The sequence below is a fragment of the Platalea leucorodia genome, assembly GCF_965183815.1.
Source record: "Platalea leucorodia genome assembly, chromosome: 2".
Taxonomy (NCBI): domain Eukaryota; kingdom Metazoa; phylum Chordata; class Aves; order Pelecaniformes; family Threskiornithidae; genus Platalea; species Platalea leucorodia.
Window position 1 is genome coordinate 11,219,991 of NC_138824.1, and position 20,097 is coordinate 11,240,087.

Below are 20,097 nucleotides of genomic sequence, written 5' to 3' on the forward strand. Positions count from 1 at the left end.
CAGAAGCCAGTTACTGTGTTTTGCACAGGGCTGAATCAAGTTAGGTACATACAAGTTAGGTACATATATTTCACTGAATTTCAGGGTTATGGCCTCTTGGAAAACTCAGTGTCAATATGGGTTTTCAGGATTTGGAAGAAGATCAGCTAGCCATTTAACATGTATGTGTTGATAAGCACTTGAAGGCTGGCAGATAAACAATGCAGAGTTACCCATCCTGGTTCCCTGATGGTCCTGAGAAACTTAACAAAATCCAAGCTGTGTATTTTAAGTTGCCTATGTAATTGCAACGAAGTCAGAATGCCTTAACAAGTTACCATATCTCAGCTGACCTTTTAACTGTCTTCCAACACGTTGTCAACACCTCTTTCCAGTTGTGAAGTAATGCGCAATAATTTAAAACTCTTATGAAAGTATAGTCAAGTACCTAGTATGTGATAGGCAACACTGAAATAAACTTATCCAGTCCAAAAAATGTCTCCCATGAAATGCTCTTCTGTTGGTTAGCTGCCTCAGTGGCAATCATCAAAAACATCCTTCTCCCTGTTGATTTAGGGCCCTTCTGAATTCTCCCCCACATCATAGAATCATATCAAAGGCCGAAGATGGAGAAACTGTACTCCTATGCCTTCTTCCCTTATTTGCCAGGAAAGGTGCAAATCATTGAGCTGTGCTTTTTCTGTCATGTTTTCCTGCCCTCCTATCCAGAGCACTGAGCAACCTGACAGGCAAACAGCAAGTCTCTACCAGCCAGGAAGCAACAAAGCAGAAGCTGTCAGTTCTGTCCAACACTAAGACATCTCCATGCTTACTTGGGTCTTGTTGTTGTTGCCATCTCAATATTCTCGTTTCCTTTTTGCTGAAAGGCTGGACTTTGCATGAGTTCCTACTTGAATTTTTGTCCTCTTTCTAACCTTTGCTTTCCTGTCTGGATGAAGAAGCAGAAGAATAGATAAACAAAGATGTAGGATGAGATGAAGGGAAAGAATAGCCCGGGGAACCCACACTGAGGCTGTGTATGAAAAGGCAGCTTTAACAAAAATAAGGTTCAAGGAGGAAACAATAGTCAGTTTGAAGGAGCTGTTTTCTCTGCAGTATTTTGGCTGGTTGGAGATTCTGGCCATGACCTGGATGAGTCATAGCAGTGGGGGCTGCTATGTACAAACCAGGGTAGTGACGCTGGCATTGATGTGGGCCCAATGCACAAACGCAAGGTGGCTCACTAGCCAACTGCCTGCATATGCCCTTTCCTTTACATCCTGATGCCTGGCTCCCTCCCACGCGCCCTCACTCTGTGCAGCTATCCCCCTAACAAACAACCTCTGCACCACCTCCTATTGCTATGTCATTTCTGTTACTCACATCAAGGGGGTTCTTCTTGTCTTCAGACTGGGCTCATGGTGTCAATTATAGCATGGCTTTCTGTCGGGGCAGGATCCCAGGACACCGGCTTTTGTCCTACAAACTGTTTTCAAAGCTAAGCTACTTTGATCTTCTAGGCACAGAAAGGAGCAAATTGCCTGGGAGCCGCCGTTCTGGACACGGTAAGATGGTGCTGTCAGGAGCCAGCATGCCTGTGGTGGCTGTGATAAGCAGAGGCATTCTCCCTCCCTGTGCTCTCTCTGCCTGAGGAGATCGGGTGGTTTGTTATTCCAGGCGTATATGTTGCATCACTTCCTAAAGCATATGGTGGCAATGCCTCCGTCCTGCGAATGCAGCACAAGCAAAAGCTTGCAAAAACTCTGCAGTGGGGCTGATTATGAAACTGCTGCCAGACCTACAGTCTCTTTTCATGTTTTGCCCTCTCCCAATTCCTGACTGTAACATAAAAACTTTACTCCTCAAAGAATTTTGTTTAGTTTTTTTAAACTTTCTCTGAAAGCAGATTAGAGTGGCTAAAACACCCTCCTGTGCCCACAGAAACTACCCTGAACCAAAGTGCAACGTGAGCAGTAAATAAGCGGCATTTGAAAACGTAACTTGTGAATTAGGCTACAATGCAATTGAGTATCACATTAGAGAAGAGAAGCATGGTAGAAATGTTTGTGCATGGCCACAACAGAAATGCAGGAAATTGGCTGCCAGACCAAAATGATCTTCATAGCCATATCGGTAGTGATTTCCTAAAAACCTATGAACATTTTGCCTACTTGGGCTTTGGATTTTCACTCAGTTAAAATGGACAAATTGTGAGATCCCTTATTACTGATAATTTTTCTCATTTCCTTCTTTTCATTTCCAGAGTTTTATGCTGAAAAAGACATCAATATTGGAAGGGGGGGGGGAGAGATTTATGTGAAACAGCAAATATAATATAATCTTTATTGGATGGAAGCATTTCTGATAAGTAGCCAAATGCTGAGAGGAATAGAAATTCTGATGACAGATACTGCTCACAAAGAAAACCTCATTTATTATCTTGACATGTCATTTTGTGGCTCTTAGCATTTTTAATCATTGTCAAGCAAGAACAAGAATCCAAAATAACTGAGCAGCTGTTTGGTTCCGTTTTTCTTGGTATGTAAAGGAAATCTCTGCTTTTACTCTAACTCCCTAGAAAAATACTTTCTTTCATGGGTTTTATTTCATTCTAATCCTCCTGGTGTATATGTGAAAGCAATTGTGTGTATAAATACACAGAGCAGCTGTAGCCATATTAGATAATAGGCCTGTAATTACTTCTCTGATTTAAAGCCTATTTATTCCACAACTGTTGTGATGCATTTTTATTAATATTGCAATAAGTTTGCTGCCCTTTTGCTAAGATACATATCGTTGTCTCCCAAAATAAATGGAGTACTTACAGTATAAGGGATAATTAGAATTTAGCTCAGTATGGAAATACTTAACTCTCAATGAACCAAATCAATCTATTTACAACAGGAATTTAGGAACTGGGTTACACTAAAAGTCTGCGGCTAATCTGGGGACAGATTTCAGTGCTGACAGATTTATTACTGTTCACCATGTTACCCTCAAAATAAAAATAAAGTTTTGAGTTTTTTCTTTCCATCTGCAAAAAAAATGACCTATTATTTTAAAATTAAATAAGCTGGGAAAAAAAAAGACTGAAGTAGGGGAGTAAGACTTGAATCCATTTAGGGACTGTATTGCCTGGGGTTTTGCCTACATGTGTAAGACTGTAGAAAAGGCCGAAACAGCTCAGATAAAAGGTCCATCTGGACTCAGAAGCTGCGTGAGGACTTGGGACACCTATGGAAACCTCAGTGCATGGATGTCTGCTCCACTTCTGAAGTTCGCACAAGGCTAATACACAGCGAACTCTGGCTGCTGTGGCCAGACCATAGGTGTCTCCAAAAAGACATAACCCATGTCCGGCAACTGCAAAAGAGCAATAATTCCTGGGGGCAGGGAGGTGTGGTGTGGGGGGAGAAAACAAACCCTCAGTGGCAATAAACCGGTGCCCAGGGAAGGGCAACAACAGGATGAGCAGGTATGATGCTTCCCCCTAGTAGTCTCAGCCTTCAACTATGTTCATCTCAGGAGATGTCATTAAATGGATGTGTTTTGTGCATTTGGTAACCCTTGGTAGGGTTATAGCTATTTCCCTGTATTATCTGTACAGAGGCAACACTGGTGTATGAACATTGGTGCCACTTTGTGTTGTCTCTGACACATCTGGTCATTTGCTTTATCCTTCTGGGTTAAATTCTTCCATCACAGGAATATTCAAACACTGAAAGTTTGGAAGGCCTTAGCTTTTGCTTCTTGGCATAATATAAACAAAGTACTAAGAAGAACATGGATTAAAACTGAAGTTCCTTTGTGCCACTTTATTGAAAGCATGCAAACTGAATCATGGGGTAAAACTACTCATTTAATTTGGGCTTTAAAACAACTTACGTTTCTTGAAGTGATTTCTCATGGCCCCAGGTCAGTAAGTGAAATTTTACTTCTTGAAAGGTCAGTAAGTGAAATTTTACTTCTTGAAAGGTAAACAAACACATTTACTGATGGGCCAGATTGTCCCATTGTGAACTGATATCTGAATTTCCTAGAATTTCGCCACGAGGTCTAACAGTTACAAATTTGCTGCACTTCTAACTGGTAAGCCTATTGCTTTAGTTAATAAAAATACCAGGGGAATGGAAGACCACAACTGTGATGCAAAACTGTATAGAAGCTCCAGGTAACTACAGACCAGTAAGACTGACCACTGTACTAAGCAAATAACTGGAAACTATGACAGTAAATAGAATTAAAGGAGAGTTATCACTGATTTGGTTGACAGAAGTAATCTGTCATAAATCTACTTGAGCTCTTTGGAGAAGTCAATGAGTGTGCCTAGGGTCTTTAAAAAGCTTTCAGTATGGTCCTGCAAGAAAAAATCACCAAAGAAATTAAGCTGATGTGCAAAGACAGAGATCCCTCTGGGGGAAAACCTGGTTAAAATATCAGAAATAAAAGTTGAGAAGAGGTCATGAGTTTTAATATCACAAAGAGTGTGGTGGGTTGACCCTGACTGGATGCCACGTGTCCACCAAAGCTGCTCTATCACTCCCTCTCCTCAGTTGGACAGGGGAGAGAAAATATTATGAAAACCTTGTGGGTTGACATAAGGAGAGGGAGAGATCACTCACCAATTACCATCACAGGCAAAACAGACTCGACTTGGAGAAATTAGTTTCATTTATTGCCAATCAAATCAGAGTAGGATAATGACAAATAAAACCAAATCTCAAGAACACCTTCCCCCCACGTCTCCCTTCTTCCCAGGCTCAACTTTACTCCCAATTTCTCTACCTCCTCTCCTCGAGTGGCACAGGGGGACAGGGAATGGGGGTTGCGGTCAGTTCATCACACGTTGTCTCTGCCGCTCCTTCCTCCTCAGGGGGAGGACTCCTCACACTCTTCCCCTGCTCCAGCGTGAGGTCCCTCCCTCGGGAGACAGTCCTCCATGAACTTCTCCATCGTGAGTCCTTCCCATGGGCTATGGTTCTTCACGAACTGCTCCAGCGTGGGTCCCTTCCATGGGGTGCAGTCCTTCAGGAACAGACTGCTCCAGCGTGGGTCCCCCACGGGGTCACAAGTCCTGCCAGCAAACCTGCTCCAGCGTGGGCTCCTCTCTCCACGGGGCCACACGTCATGCCAGGAGCCTGCTCCAGCGTGGGCTTCCCATGGGGTCACAGCCTCCTTCGGGCATCCACCTGCTCCGGCGTGGGGTCCTCCACAGGCTGTGGGTGGATATCTGCTCCACCGTGGACCTCCATGGGCTGCAGGGGGGACAGCCTGCCTCACCATGGTCTTCTCCAGGGGCTGCAGGGGAATCTCTGCTCTGGCACCTGGAGCACCTCCTCCCCCTCCTTCTTCACTGACCTTGGTGTCTGCAGGGGTGTTCCTCTCACACAGTCTCACTCCTCTCTCCAGCTGCAGTTGCACGTTTTTTTTCCCCCTTCTTAAGTATGTTATCCCAGAGGCGCTAGCACCATCGCTGATGGGCTTGGCCTTGGCCAGTGGCAGGTCCGTCTTGGAGCCGGCTGGCATTGGCTCTACTGGACATGGGGGAAGCTTCTAGCAGCTTCTCACAGAAGCCACCCCTGTAGCCCCCACCATAACAAAAACCTTGCCACCCAAACCCAACACAGAGAGGTTACAAAAATAATTTCAAGAAGGATCTGTGCTGGAATCTGGGCAGTTTGACATATTCATAAATTATTCAAAAAAGTGATGTACTGAAGTGTGCAAATAATATAAAATGATTCAGGATAGTCAAAATTAAAGCTGACTGCAAACAGTTGCAGAGGGTTATCACAATTCTGGGTAACTGCATGATAAAATGTCTGATGAAATTTTATGTTGATAAATGCCAGGTACTGCACATTACAAAAAAATAGCTCTAACTATGTGTATAGTGGGTTCTAATGATGTATTTTTATTCAGAAAAGAAATCTAGGAGTCATTGCGAGCAGTCATTGTGAAAATGAGGTTTTCTCTAAAACATCAACTTAGTGCTTAGAAGTTGTTCAAAACCAATTCTTATTATGAATTATTAGGAAAGCAATTGAAAATACAGGTAAAAATATACTTCTATCTAAAGCCATAAAGCACCCCTATCACAGAATCAGAGAATGGTTGGGGTTGGAAGGGACCTCTGGAGACCATCTAGTCCAACCCCCCTGCTAAAGCAGGTTCACCCAGAGCAGGTTGCACAGGATGACGTCCAGGTGGGTTTTGAATATCTCCAGAGATGGAGACTCGACAGCCTCCGTGGGCAGCCTGGTCCAGTGCTCTGTCACCCTCAAAGTAAAGAAATTTTTCCTCGTATTCAGATGGCACTTCCTGTGTTTCAATTTGTGCCCATTGCCCCTTATTCTGTTACTGGGCACCACTAAAAAGAGTCTGGCCCCATCCTCCTGACACCCGCCCTCAAGATATTTATAAGCATTGATAAGCTCCCCTCTCAGTCTCCTTCTCGAGGCTAAGCAGACCCAGCTTTCTCAGCCTTTCCTCATAAGAGAGATGCTCCAGTCCTCTAATCATCTTTGTAGCCCTCCGCTGGACTCTCTTATGTAGTTCCTTGTCTTTCTTGAACGGAGAACCCCAGAACTGGACACAGTACTCCAAATGTGGCCTCACCAGGGCAGAGTAGAGGGGGAGGATAACCTCCCTCGACCAGCTGGCCACACTCTTCCTCACGCACCCTAGGATACCATTGGCCTTCTTGGCTGCAAGGGCACATTGCTGGCTCATGGTTAACTTGCCCATGAGGACTCCCAAGTCCTTCTCTGCAGAGCTGTTTTCCAGCAGGTCAACCCCTAACCTGTACTGGTGCATGGGGTTATTCCTCCCTACACTTGCCTTTGGCAGGACCCTACACTTGCCTTTGCTGAACTTCATTAGGTTCCTCTCCCCCCAGCTCTCTAGCCTGTCCAGGTCTCCCTGGGGATTCCTCCAAGTAGGTCCTTGAAGAGGCCAAAGTTAGCTCTCTCTCGAAGTCCAGGGTTGTAATCAATTCTGTGTGTTTTTCTGGTCTTCAATCTCACATAGGACATAGCTGAACTGCAAGAAGGTGCAGAAAAGGAGAGCAATAGCAGTATTCTACAATACAGGAAGATAATGTATATTAAGATATTTCATCTTAGAAAGAAATAGCAACATGTTTTATGATAAAGGCCTATAAACACTGCTCTTCCTAATACAGAATTAGAAGGACCCAATGAAATTGTTAAGCAATGATTTTGAAACAAACTGAATGCAGTAATTTTTTTTGCATATAGTTAACTCGTGAAACTTTTTCCTTAAATAGTTATAGAGTCCAAAACAGAAATGGAGCTTAAAATAGGAACAGAATCATATTAAGTTTAAAAAGCAAATGCTTCATAGATCTCTTGTTGGCTATTAAATGAAATTGTTTAAATGAAAACTCTGGTTCAGGTAGAGAGACTAGGCGACTTCCCAGCCCTCTCCAGCAGTAAGGATCACTACATACTGGGAGTTATCCTATTTCTTATATTCTTTCTCTAAGCATCTTGTACTAGTCACCATCGTAGACAGGACATGCGGGTTGTTAGTGTCATCCTGTGTTCTTACGTTCGTCATTTAATGTGCTATGAAACACAAAACTCAGTGCTCCCTTATAATGTGAGTTGGCAGTATTAACCTAATTTGTATCAATTTCTCTTCAAGAAGAACCTGCTTTTTGGTTTAGCTAAGTGATCTGACTTCAGGTAGCCTTCTGTCAGATGGCATTTGCCTTGGACAAGATTAATTACATTACCACAGTTGAAATCACAACTTTATTTTTTAACCATGCTTTTTGAATTTGTAGTTGATACACTCAGTGTTCAACTAAGTGTTTCAAGATTTTGAATAACTGTCTTGCTGATCAGGTCTGATCTGAATATTAGGCACTGTAAAACTGATTGTATTGACGTTCATTTACATTAATTTCCATTGCTGACTTCATCTGCCACCAAGTTCTTGGGAAAGGTTCATCTGAAGTTCAGACGTCCTGTACAGTTCCTGGGTTCGATTGACCTGGATGACATGCTCCCAGAATAAATTATAGCTTTCACTGATTAGATGGATTCAAGTGCAGCTGTCAGGGCTGCCAGAGCTGCTGAAACATCAGATCATTGAGGAATTTTGATGTAAGCTATATGCTTAGTACTTTTCAGTACAAAGTTCAGTATAAAAAAGGAATCATTTTTCACTGAAGCTGATTTTCCAGCCATGCACCTTTCATTAGGATTCTCCACTTCCCCAGACTGCTGAGAATATGCCTTTTTACAAAATCTCTTTCCACAGTTTCACTCTCTTCAGTTTTCTGTACACTGGATCTTACTGGCATGGCATGGGTCTACAATGCCTTCCGTAAAGCAGAGATGGTTCCCTCAGTCTGTGGAAAACCATATTTTACTGCCATACATTTAAATAAAATAGTAATTTTATCTGTACCAACAGGTTGAAATAATGTTAGCTAGGTTACAAACAGCCTCACGTAAGTGTCTCTCAGTGTCTCATCTCCAAGTTGCCTGATACAACATACTGGTGATGAGCATGACTGAAGAGGGTGCGCCTGGTGAAGAGCATGCTCAGTAGAGTTCTTCCCTTTGGTCTCTAGCCAGTTGCTTTCAAACAACAGATTGGTTCAGTTTCCTAAACCGGGTCTGTAATCAAAATTTTCTGTAAAAAATTGCTCAAGATGGCTCAATATTAGATGACCAGTTTCAAGTACATAAATAGCAAGTCTTTAGGGGTGGGATTCATCTCACCTAAATTACCTCCAGTCTAAATACCTGTTACACAACTGCAACCACTTTGGTTGAGGACAAAAAAGCTGTGAAGCATCAGAAGAGTGTCTCTGACAACAGATTTAGATATTCAACAGCTTTTATTTTTTTACTCCAGTTTCAACAAATAAAATTCAATTTATAGATCACCACCTCACCTACTGCATGATCCCAGGTGCTAACATGTCCCAGCTAGTCCTGTCTTTGACAGCGAACATGTGCCCAATCAACATGATTCCTCACCTGCTTGGCGGGGAACAGATGGTCTCACACACAATAGATTGGACAGAAAAGGTATGGCACAAACGTGGCTTTCTGTTCCTGGGGCTCAAGGCTCAATGGTGTCTACAGTCCTGAAGAGTGTCATTGATGATGATCTGCTATCCCTGGACAGCACAAGACAACTAACTCCATGGATCATTATCCTACACAGTAGATTGGATGGAAAACATTGCATATAATGTTATTTGTATATAGTAAGTCGCAAAGCAGGATCCTTACTTTGAACATGGCCTGGATGTGCTATCTGTATCTACAAACACACATATATATATACATATAAATACGCATGTACATCTGGATTTGGAATAGCACACACCTTTAGAGAACAGTCTCTTTAAAATCAAGCGCAAATAAACTTCACTGCCAAAAAAAACCCCAAGCTTAGTGGCTTGTTTTACTACTAGATATCCTGAGCAGGTGAGCTGTACACTCCCAAGAGCTATTTGTGTGGCTAGAAAAATGGGTGTGCATATTGTTCTTCAGGCTTTCTGAAGCTTGCTCTGAGGCATGGTGTGGTTACAAAGGCTTCCAGCCCATGCTGAGAGCTGAGAAAATCAGACTTATAGTGAGGCATCCTAAACACAGGCAGCTAAAATTATTCTTTCTTTTAAAAACTGAAACAAGCATAATAGCTGCTTAAAACATAGTAAGGAACTTCAAAGATTTTTGATTATGGATGAAAAGCTTCTCTGCATTGATAGCTAAATGTGTGTAAAAAGGCCTTTCTGTATTAACGCCCACAGTAAATGAATGGGAGAAATTGCACTTGCTTGTTAGCATTCCAGTCTGGAGGCGATGACTAAGAAATATTCATAATTCATAGCTGTGGCATCAAACCAGTGAATATTGTGGTTCTAGCCTTTACACTGTGAGCGGCAATCTAGTTTCTGAGAACAGGTTATATTTTTGCATGGAGTGGGAGCTTCATGCTTTGTACACAGCAATTGCTGCTTGAAACAAGCACCACAAACTGTTGACAACCAGATCTCAGGTGATGGTATCAAAAGTACACAGTAAGACACCTACGTGTTTCCTAAATTGTGAGACTAAAGAGAATGATGCTAATGCTAGAAAAATTATTTTTTGCCCAGTGCAACTTTAGTTCCCTCAGAAATTACTGTTTACTCAGTGTTCACCATTATTAATTATACATTGCCTTTGTGCTCATCAGCATGACATATGGACATGAAGTACGCAGACAGAAAAAATCAAGATCAGTCTCTGAGAGGAGGAAATAAGTCACCTTTCTGGCTTCTCTGAAAATTGTTCCCATCCAGAGAACCTCAGCATGGCACCATGTAGATATAGCCATACTCTCACACTAAACAGCCCCAGGAAAGGGCACACGATCCTCTGTATTGCTCAATCGATGGGATGCTCCTTGGCATGATTTTGGCCCATGCCAGTTGCCATTTCAGCAAGCAATGCCCAGGTGCGGGGACAGCACAGGCCAGGGACTTTTCTCAATAGATTGCATGGACGAAGCTACCCTTTTCTGAAGTCAAGTTGTGCCATGCCACCTACCCTCAGGACTAAAGAACTGGATCTAGCCCATTTTATTTACTGGAATAGACATGCAAGTCCTCCTACAAAGCAGTGTAGGAAGGACGGTCTGTTGAGAGGAGGTAGATCTGGGGCTCACACAAGCTGGATTTCATTGCCTGTTCATATTGATTTGACCAATTTCTTTTCAATAAAACTGGGACAGTACTTCACAGCTTTTTGTGCTGATGCAATAATTTATTGGCTGTGAGGCTTTCAAATACTATGTAGATATATCTAAACAGAACCAAATATCTCTGTGGTGTACGCTTTATGTAACAGGAAGTGTGAACTTCTTGTAGTTTTCAAGTGCTAAAAAAATCCATTGAGTACCTAATCTCACTGTTAAAAAGGGAAAATATCATAAATCCTGTTCACCTGCTTTCTGTTTTTAGCAACAGGTGTTTCATCTGCTAGGATAATTATCCTTAACCTTCATGTGGAAACATGGAAAGAAAATATTTAAGAATTATAAATTTAGGTAGACATAATCCCATTTCCTCACCATGTCTGCCTTAGCAGTTGGAAGGGATGGTGTGAGAAAAAGGCATCTGAGATGTCAAAAAAGAATGAGTATTTCACAACAAAAGTGTTTGCAAGACATAAAAAAATTATTTTGTTCATGGTTTGTTTTTTTTCATTTTTAACAAAAAGAAGAAGTTGTGTTTCTGTGGTGTTTGAGGAATGGTTATGTTGACAGTGGATACCACAAAAAGAAATGAAGAGTGCTCATAGTGGGTGACTCTCTGTTAAGGGGCACCGAGGTGCCCATCTGCCGGCCTGACAGGGAGTCACAAGAGGTATGCTGCCTTCTGAGAGCTACAGTCCGAGATGTTGCTGAGAGGGTGCCACAACTTGTCAAGAGCACAGACTACTATCCATTGGTACTCTTTCATGTGGGCACAAATGACACTGCAAGCCGGAACCTGAGCGGAATCAAGGAAGACTATGAAGCCATGGGGTGCAAGCGAAAAGTAATGGTGCCCAAATTATGTTTTCTTCCATTTTACAAGTTAGAGGAAAGGGTGCAGCCAGAAATAGATGTATAATGCAAATCAACTTCTGGCTTCATGGCTGGTGCTGTCGTGAAGGTTTTGGCTTTTATAATGGGACATTCTTCGATGACTATAGCCTGTTAGGGAGGGATAGGATCCGCCTGTCTAGAAGAGGCAAGGGAATCTCTGGCAGTGGGCTGGTCAGCTTGGTGAGGTGGGCTTTAAACTGAAGGACTTTGGGGAGTGGGGTCCAAAGCGGCAATGCTCATGCCATTGCAACCAACTGGGGAATAAACCAGGCCAACCAGAGCAGCAACAAATGTTCCTTAGCTTCCTCCCAAGATGAGAACCAGAAGACGAACCACCTGAAGTGTATGTATACCAATGCACGCAGCTTGGGGAACAAACAGGAGGAACTGGAGCTCCACGCCCTGTCAGAAAGTTATGGTCTCCTAGGAATAACTGAAACATGGTGGGACAACTCACATGATTGGAGGATCACGATGGACGGCTATAGGCTGTTTCATAAAGACAGGAAGGGAAGAAGAGGCGAAGTTGCGCTCTGTTAAGGAGAACCTTGAATGTGTAGAAGTCAACTACAGCAATTGTGGAAGCCCTATCGAATGCTCATGATCAGAGGGGTCATCTCCAAGGGGGATCTTACATTAGCTGGCTGAAGTCATTGCAAGGCTGCTCTCCATAATCTTTGAAAAGTCGTGGAGACTGGGGAACATCCCAATAGACTGGAAGAAGGCTAATGTCACCCCATCTACAAGAAGGGCTTAAATGAGGATCCAGGAAATTATAGGCCCATCAGTCTTACGTCAGTCCCTGGGAAAGTTATGGAATGAATTCTCCCTGGGGGCTATCACAAGTCAAGTGATGGGACGTGATTGGGAAAAGCCAGTACGGATTCACTAAGGGAAAATTGTGCTTGACAAACCGCCTTCTATGACAACGTAACCTGCTTGGTTGATGTGGGGTGAGCAGTGGACATTGTCTACCTGGAGTTCTCCAAGGCTTTCGATATGGTTTCCCACAGTGTCCTCCAAGAGAAACTGATGTGTTACAGTCTAGACAAGCGGTCTGTGCAGTGGGTGGGGAAATGGCTGACAGGCCACACCCACGGGGTGGTGGTAAATAGCTCCTTTTCAAACTGGCAACCTGTCACAAGTGGGGTCCCCCAGCGATCGTTATGGGGCACAATGCTGTTTAATATCTCCCTAAGTGATCTGGATGATGGGATCAAGAGTAGCCTGACGAAGTTTGCCAATGATACCAAACTAAGTGGGGAAGTAGAAACTTCGGAAGGCAGAGCCACCCTGCAGGAAGACCTGGATAAGCTGGAAGAGTGGGCTAACATATGAAGTTCATCAAGGTCAAGTGTAAGGTCTTGCACCTGGGAAAACAATCCAGGAGTGCAACACAGGCTGGGATCTACCCGGCTCGGGGGCAGCTCTGTGGAAAGGGACCTGGGGGTCCTGGTAGACAACAAGCTCAATATGAGTGAACAGTGTGCTGCTGTGGCAAAGAAAGCCAACAGGATGCTGGGTTGCATCAAAAAGGGCATCACCAGCAGAGATAAAGAAGTCATTATCCCACTCTGCTCAGCGCTTGTCAGGTCACACCTGGAATGCTGTGTACAGTTCTGGTCCACACTATTAAAAAAATATGTGGGCAGGCTGGAGAGGGTCCAGACAAGGGCCACCAAGAAGATCAAAGGACTGGGAAGCCTGCCGCATGAGGAAAGACTGAGAGAACTGGTTCTGTTCAGCCTTGAGAAAAGAAGGCTAAAGGGGGACCTTATCACCATGATCCAGTGTTTAAAGGGTGGCTACAAAGAAGATGGAGACTCCCTTTTTACAAGGAGTCACATGGAAAAGACGAGGGGTAATGGATACAAGTTTCTCCTGGGGAGATTCCGATTGGACACAAGAGGACAATTTTTCACAATGAGAACAATCAGCCATTGGAACAATCTCCCCAGGGAAGCAGTGGATTCCCCAACATTGGACACTTTTAAGATTCGGCTGGACAGGGCGCTGGGCCGTCTTGTCTAGACTGTGCTTTTGCCAAGAAAGGTTGGACTAGATGATTCTTGAGGTCCCTTCCAACCTCGTATTCTATGATTCTATGATTCTATGACCTGTTGGGGGTTTGTTTTCAGAAAAAGAAAGAGGAATGCTTTAAGCAACAAGTGATTTCATGAGTAACCAAATCAATGGGATCTTTTTGCCAACAGTTTTGTGTCTCAGGAGTGGGCAATGTCTAAAATAGCAGTACTGAAACCTTCCCCCTGTAGAGGCATTTTTAGGGTGCCTCTTCTTTGCCCAGCCTCATATCTTCACAAACCTTGTGAGCACTCCCTGTAGTTTAGCCCTGTACCTCTCTGACAGACTAATTTGAAATTCAGCAATAGATTAAACACCATTACTGGGTGCTGAGAGACACCTGTGCTCATACAAATGCAGAGAGAGCAAGCTTATTTCCTTAGGAGTGGGTGGGGAGAAAATACACATGCTTTTCATTTCCCCTTGACCCATCTGTTGACAAGAAAATTGTAAAACGGAAGTAGGAGCTGTTATCAGACCTAGATACCTCTGGTACCTAACTGAGCTGTTGCATTGCTCAAAAGTTCTGAGTGCCTGAGTGAGGCACCTAGCTGCCCTATGCACTCGTTGGGATGCTGATTCTTCTCAACAGTAATTTAAAGCATCTACTCCTCTACATTGACTAAATAAGGTGCATAAGTACTTCATACTTCTACAGACTGATTCACAACTTCTTGATATTGAGCAACAATGATATCAAGAACCAATAAGCAAGAAAAACTAACCACAGAGTATGTCGTAATATACACCTGAATTGGACATGTATTATGGGCATTGCTGGCTACAATGGAAACAATTAGACCTTTCAGAGAATGATTGTTAACAAAAGAGGCTAAGGAAGATGCAATGATACAATAGTCTTTGTACATTAGTCTGGAAGTTGTTGTACTTGCCCAGAAAGGAGGTGATCAGGATATTGGGTTTTCCTTAGCTTGAGGGCATTTGAACTTACCTAAGGACCCAAAGAGAAACTAGGTGAAGCTAAAACTCTATCTGTGACCCATAAGATGAGATCTCTTCTGTGAAGGAATTACAGAATCACAGACTGGTTGAGGTTGGACCTCTGGAGGTCACCTGGTCCAATTCCCCTGCTCAAGCAGGACTACCTGGAGCCAGTTGCCCAAGATCATGTCCAGACAGCTTTTGAATATCTCTAAAGAGGGAGACTCCACAACCTCCCTGGGCAACCTGTGCCAGTGTTGAGTCACCCTCACAGTAAAAAAGGGGTTCCCGATGTTCAGAGGGAACCTCCTGCATTTCAGTTTGTGCCCATTGCCTCTGGTCCTGGTGCTGGGCACCACTGAAAAGAGCCTGGCTCTGTCCCCTTTGCACCCTCCCTTCAGATATTTATAGACATTAATAAGATCCATCCTGGTTTCCTCTTCTCCAGTCTGAACAGTCCAGCTCTCTCAGCCTTTCCTCATATGTTAGGTGCTCCAGTCCTTTAATCATTCTTGTGGCCCTTCATTGAACTCTCTCCAGTACATCCCTGTCTTTCTTGCACTGGGGAGCCCAGAACAGGACACAGTACTCCAGCACTGAATAAAAGGGAAGGATCATCTCCTTCAACAGGCTGGCAATACTTTGCCTAAGGCAGCCCAGGATTCCATTTGCCTTCTTTGCAGCAAGGACATATTATTGGCTCATGTTCAACTTGGTGTCCACCAGGACCCCCAGGTCCTTTTCTGCCAAGCTGCTTTCCAGATGGGTGGTCCCCAGCATATACTGGTGCATGGATGCATGCATATGTAAAATATAATATTCTCATAATATCTGGTCATGAAAATATCTGCTAAATAGCTATTCAACATAGGAAACAAAGACAAGAAACAAGAAAAATAATAAATGAAACATCTAGCTACAAAAGCCCTAAGACACTATAGATAACAGAGACTGTATCATATACCAGAACCCTTGGGTCCCTCCTTGATGGTTTATTGAAGGAAATACTCAAGGGTTGCTTTGAGGTGGTTCAACCAGAACAGTTAGGAAGGGTTAGAATAAGATTAGCATGGGTCTCATTTATAAAAGAAAACTTACTATGGGAATTTTCATAAATATCATCATCTTCATAAATGATCTGGACGATGGGACTGAAAGCACCCTCACCAAGTTTGCTGATGTCACTAAACTGGGTGGTGAGGTGGAAACATCAGAAGGGAGAGCCATCTTACAGAGCGATCTGGACAGGCTGGAAGAGTGGGTGAGCAAGAACTGTGTGAAGTTTAACAAAGACAGACAAGTGCAAAGTCCTGCACCTGGAACAAAATAACCAAAGAACCCAGTACAGGTTAGGATCTGTGTGGCTGGGGAGCAGCCCTGCTGAAAGGGGCCTGGGGCTCCTGGTGGACAAAAAGCGGAACATGAGTCAGCAGTGCATCGGTGCAACAACAAAGGCAAATCAGATCCTGGGCTCCATGCATGGGGACATTATACGGAGAGATGGAGATGTGATCATCCCACTCTACTCAGCACTTGCCAGGCTGCACCTGGAGTACTGCATCCAGTTTTGGTCCCCACAATTCAAAAAAGACACAGACAGACTGGAGAGGGTCCAAAGGACAGCCACAAAGATGATCAAAGGGCTGGAAAATCTACCCTGTGAGGAAAGACTGAAGAATTCGGTCCTTTCTCCCTAGAGAAAAGAAGACTCAGGAGGACCTCATCACAGTATTCCAGTACTTTAAGGGTGCCTACAAAGAGGACAGAGGTTCTCTCTTTACAAGGAGCCACATGCAGAAGACAAGGGGCAACTGGTACAAGTTGCACTGGGAGAGGTTTCATCCTGATATAGGAAAGAAATTTTTCACAGTGAGAACAGTCACTGAACAACCTCCCCAGAGATGTGGTAGAGTCGCCATCACTAGAGGGTTTCAAGACATGACTGGACAGGGTACTAGATAATCTCATCTAGTCTCCCTTTCACACAAAAGGTTGGACCAGGTTATCTTTCACACTCCCTTCCAACATGGGCTGTTCTATGGTTCTAGATTTTAGGGGCTTGTGCTGTTATATAAAGCTAATTATGGGATGTTTTAATGGGACTGTGGGAATCTGCGAGATGTAACATATTTGGAACATTTAGAGGAAGGAGAAAAGGAGGGGAAAAAGAGGGATCAGGAAGGAGCAAGCACAGGCAAGTGGAGAGGAAGGGGCATAAACAGGGCTGGTCATGGGCAAACAAGCTGTGGGATTTTATGTTTGTTTGGCTGAGCCCTGCACCTGGTTGCTGCAGGCTCTCACATCTTATTAAAATCTATTTGTGACTTTTTTTTTTTTTTTATAGTGTTCTCCAGTCTGTGCCTGTGTCTATGCATATTTAGCTACCAGTGAACTTTAAGCTGGACTATACTGTAAGCAGGATGAGAGGTCTGAGGTCCAGCAACTGAAGATACGACCACAGCTCATAGGGGCCCATAGGTCTGGAGTCCAGCAACTGCCGGGCTTGGGGGGGCCAGTCAGTAAATAAACTGAGTGTCTAGAGCCAGCTCCTGGAGGGATGGATGTGTGTGTGTATGCGCATGTGTGTGAGGTCATTAGCAAACTCACGCCCTCAGCAGTCAAAAGGAGAAACAGGATCAGGCTGTCTCTGTTGCTCATGTTTATACAAGTAAAGTTCTGTTCAGCCTGGAGAAGAGGAGACTGAGGGGAGACCTCATTGTGGTCTACAGCTTCCTCAGAAGGGAAAGAGGAGGGGCAGGTGCTGATCTCTTCTCCCTGACAACCAATGATAGGACCCGAGGGAATGGCAGGAAGATATGCCAGGAGAGGTTTAGGTTGGACATTAGGAAAAGGTTCTTCACCCAAACAGTAGTGGAGTACTGGAACAAGCTCCCCTGGGAGGTAGTCATGGCACCAAGCCTGACAACATTCAAGAAGCATTTGGACAATGCTCTCAGACATATGGTATGATTTTTGGGGTTGTCCTATGCAGGGACAGGAGTTGGACTCAATTATCCTTGTGGGTCCCTTCTAACTTAGGATATTATATGATTCTATGATTCTATGAAAGTTTATTTTTGTGTGGGTGCCACTATTCCAGCTCTTGCATCTATAGGAGTGGGACTGGAGGAACCCCAGGGGTCTTAGACCAAATGAATGTCAGCTGTATTGTACTGGAAAGATGAAATCCCCTGAGTTTTAAAGTCTCCCAGCTTTGCTTCCCTTAACAGAAGACTTACAGCATCAACCCTTCAGGGATTTAGGGAATGCCTAGAGCCAAGTTATTTGCTCCCTGAAAACTGCTTGAATCACAGTATTGTAAATCCCATTGGTATTTCTTCCACCTCTACTTCTTCAGCACATCGCTTTAGGCAAGCAAGGAACTGAATGAAATGAGTTGACTGTGCAGCTGCAGTGGGAAGAGAGCATTTATAGAATCATAGAATTGTTCAGGTTGGAAAAGACCTTTAAGATCATCAAGTCCAACCATTAAATTTGAGACTGCCTGTTCCAGTATCAACACATAAACTTTGATTTCAAATTAAAAACACTTCGAGGTTTAGATGAGTAAGAAGCCACTTCAATTAGGACATAGGAAAATGTTGGTCGTTTAAATATCACCCAATGGATTAGTACTTTTTCCCTTCGAGACCAAGCTTCATTTCCGTTAGCTCTCTTCCTAAAATACTGAGATATTTCCTATATCTCTTTGCTTCAACCTTTTGTTATGGTGAATAAAAGCTTTTCTCATCTCAAAGAACATTTTTGATGGAAAAAATTATGATCAGCTTAAACAATTATACTCCATAATGAGCTCATGAAAGTGGCTCTTATGATAATTTTCATTCCACAGCAGAATAAACGCTGTTCATAGAGAACTGTTATTGATAAGCAAACAAAATGAATTGCAATCTCACATCTTTTTGTCTTACGTCCCATATATGTGATAGTAGTGCCAAGCACCTACAGCCATGCAACAGGAAGAGAAGAAATTCATTTCAAATCTGAGGATTTCTTAAAAAAAAAAACAAACAAAACCCAAACACCTATGATTTAGAAGGCCAGTTGTCTATAATCTCACTTCAAGTTCTTCCTACAAATGTGGGTTCATCAAACCAAAGAACAAACTTCTGATTTCTCTGTGCTCTAGGATAATGCTATTTCTGTGGGAGGCCCCTTAAGCTCCACATTAAAGGAAATAAGAGGATGGATCAGGAGACAGAAAAGACACAAAATGTGAACTTTACTCAAGCGTGTCTGGTTATTTGTTCAAAAGGAAAGGGAATTTAGACTCTGCAGCTACCATATCAAGTCACTGTGCTATAGGTGACTGGTAGAAGAAGGCCACTCCCCTGCATTCAACTTCAGTCCGATTTCAAGCATCTGCTTTGACATTTAAGTAGATGACTCATATGCAGTGAGTGTCTGGAGGCAGGGATGCACTTTGGGTTTTTTTCTCTTGGCAATACACTATATACTAAAATACAAGGATGCTTAAAGAGTTTGCATCAGTGGATTCTGCTTACTTTAAAAACAAAACCAGAATCTTTCTTTTTCAACCTTGTTTATAAGTTCATAAAGGAGACTCTTGAATTACCTCACCCTTCTTTGATCAAAAACAGAGAGGCTTCAGCAATTGCTCATTGTTTAAAGAATGTACCCCAAATCCAAAATGTTTGATAGAAACAGCTGAAACACTGGATTGAAGTTGATATTGTTAAGTATATGCTTGTGCTTCTGCAGCACTCACTGAAAGGGGAAGGGAAGAAAGAGCAATACAGGTGTACAGATATATGTTATTCAGGATTCAGACACAACAGGTGGCTTAGAGTTACTTATTGACTGATAGATTTAAAATTAGAAGTTTTACGGTATGGTGGTACATATCCATGGCTGAACTGAACCACTTATATGCCATTCTGACCCCTCAAAGAGTAATACTGTCACTACCAGCAGACAAAATTCTCATTTCTTCTCTTAAGTGGTACATACAGATCCGTTTCATCCCCATCTGTCTGTAAGGAAACGACCAAGAGGGAAAAAACTTTATTTTCAGGAAACACTTAATGGAAGAATGTAGCATATGTAGTGAAAGAAGCCAGCTGCAATGTTGTACTGATGAGACTTTCAACATGATGTCAGAAGTGTATGTGAAATTAGAAACGAAATATATTGGGTGGGGATGGCAGACAGGGAAGAAGGCAGAAAGGAGTGGGAAAGCACAGACAGAAAATTAATTAAGTCAGTACATCAATCTCCTATTCTAGATTTGATGAAAACAGTGATGATTTGCACCATCTTGAAATAATACACTGGAAGTAAGGAGGGAACTACCCAACTAGAAAGTTTGTAGGAGTAAGACTCATGGCTCTGTTTTGTTATGTAGTAAGAGGAAGAGGCAGAAACCTTCATGTCATGTTTAGACAATTGTACAGTCTTTTCATCACTTTCAAAAATCAACCACATTGGGGC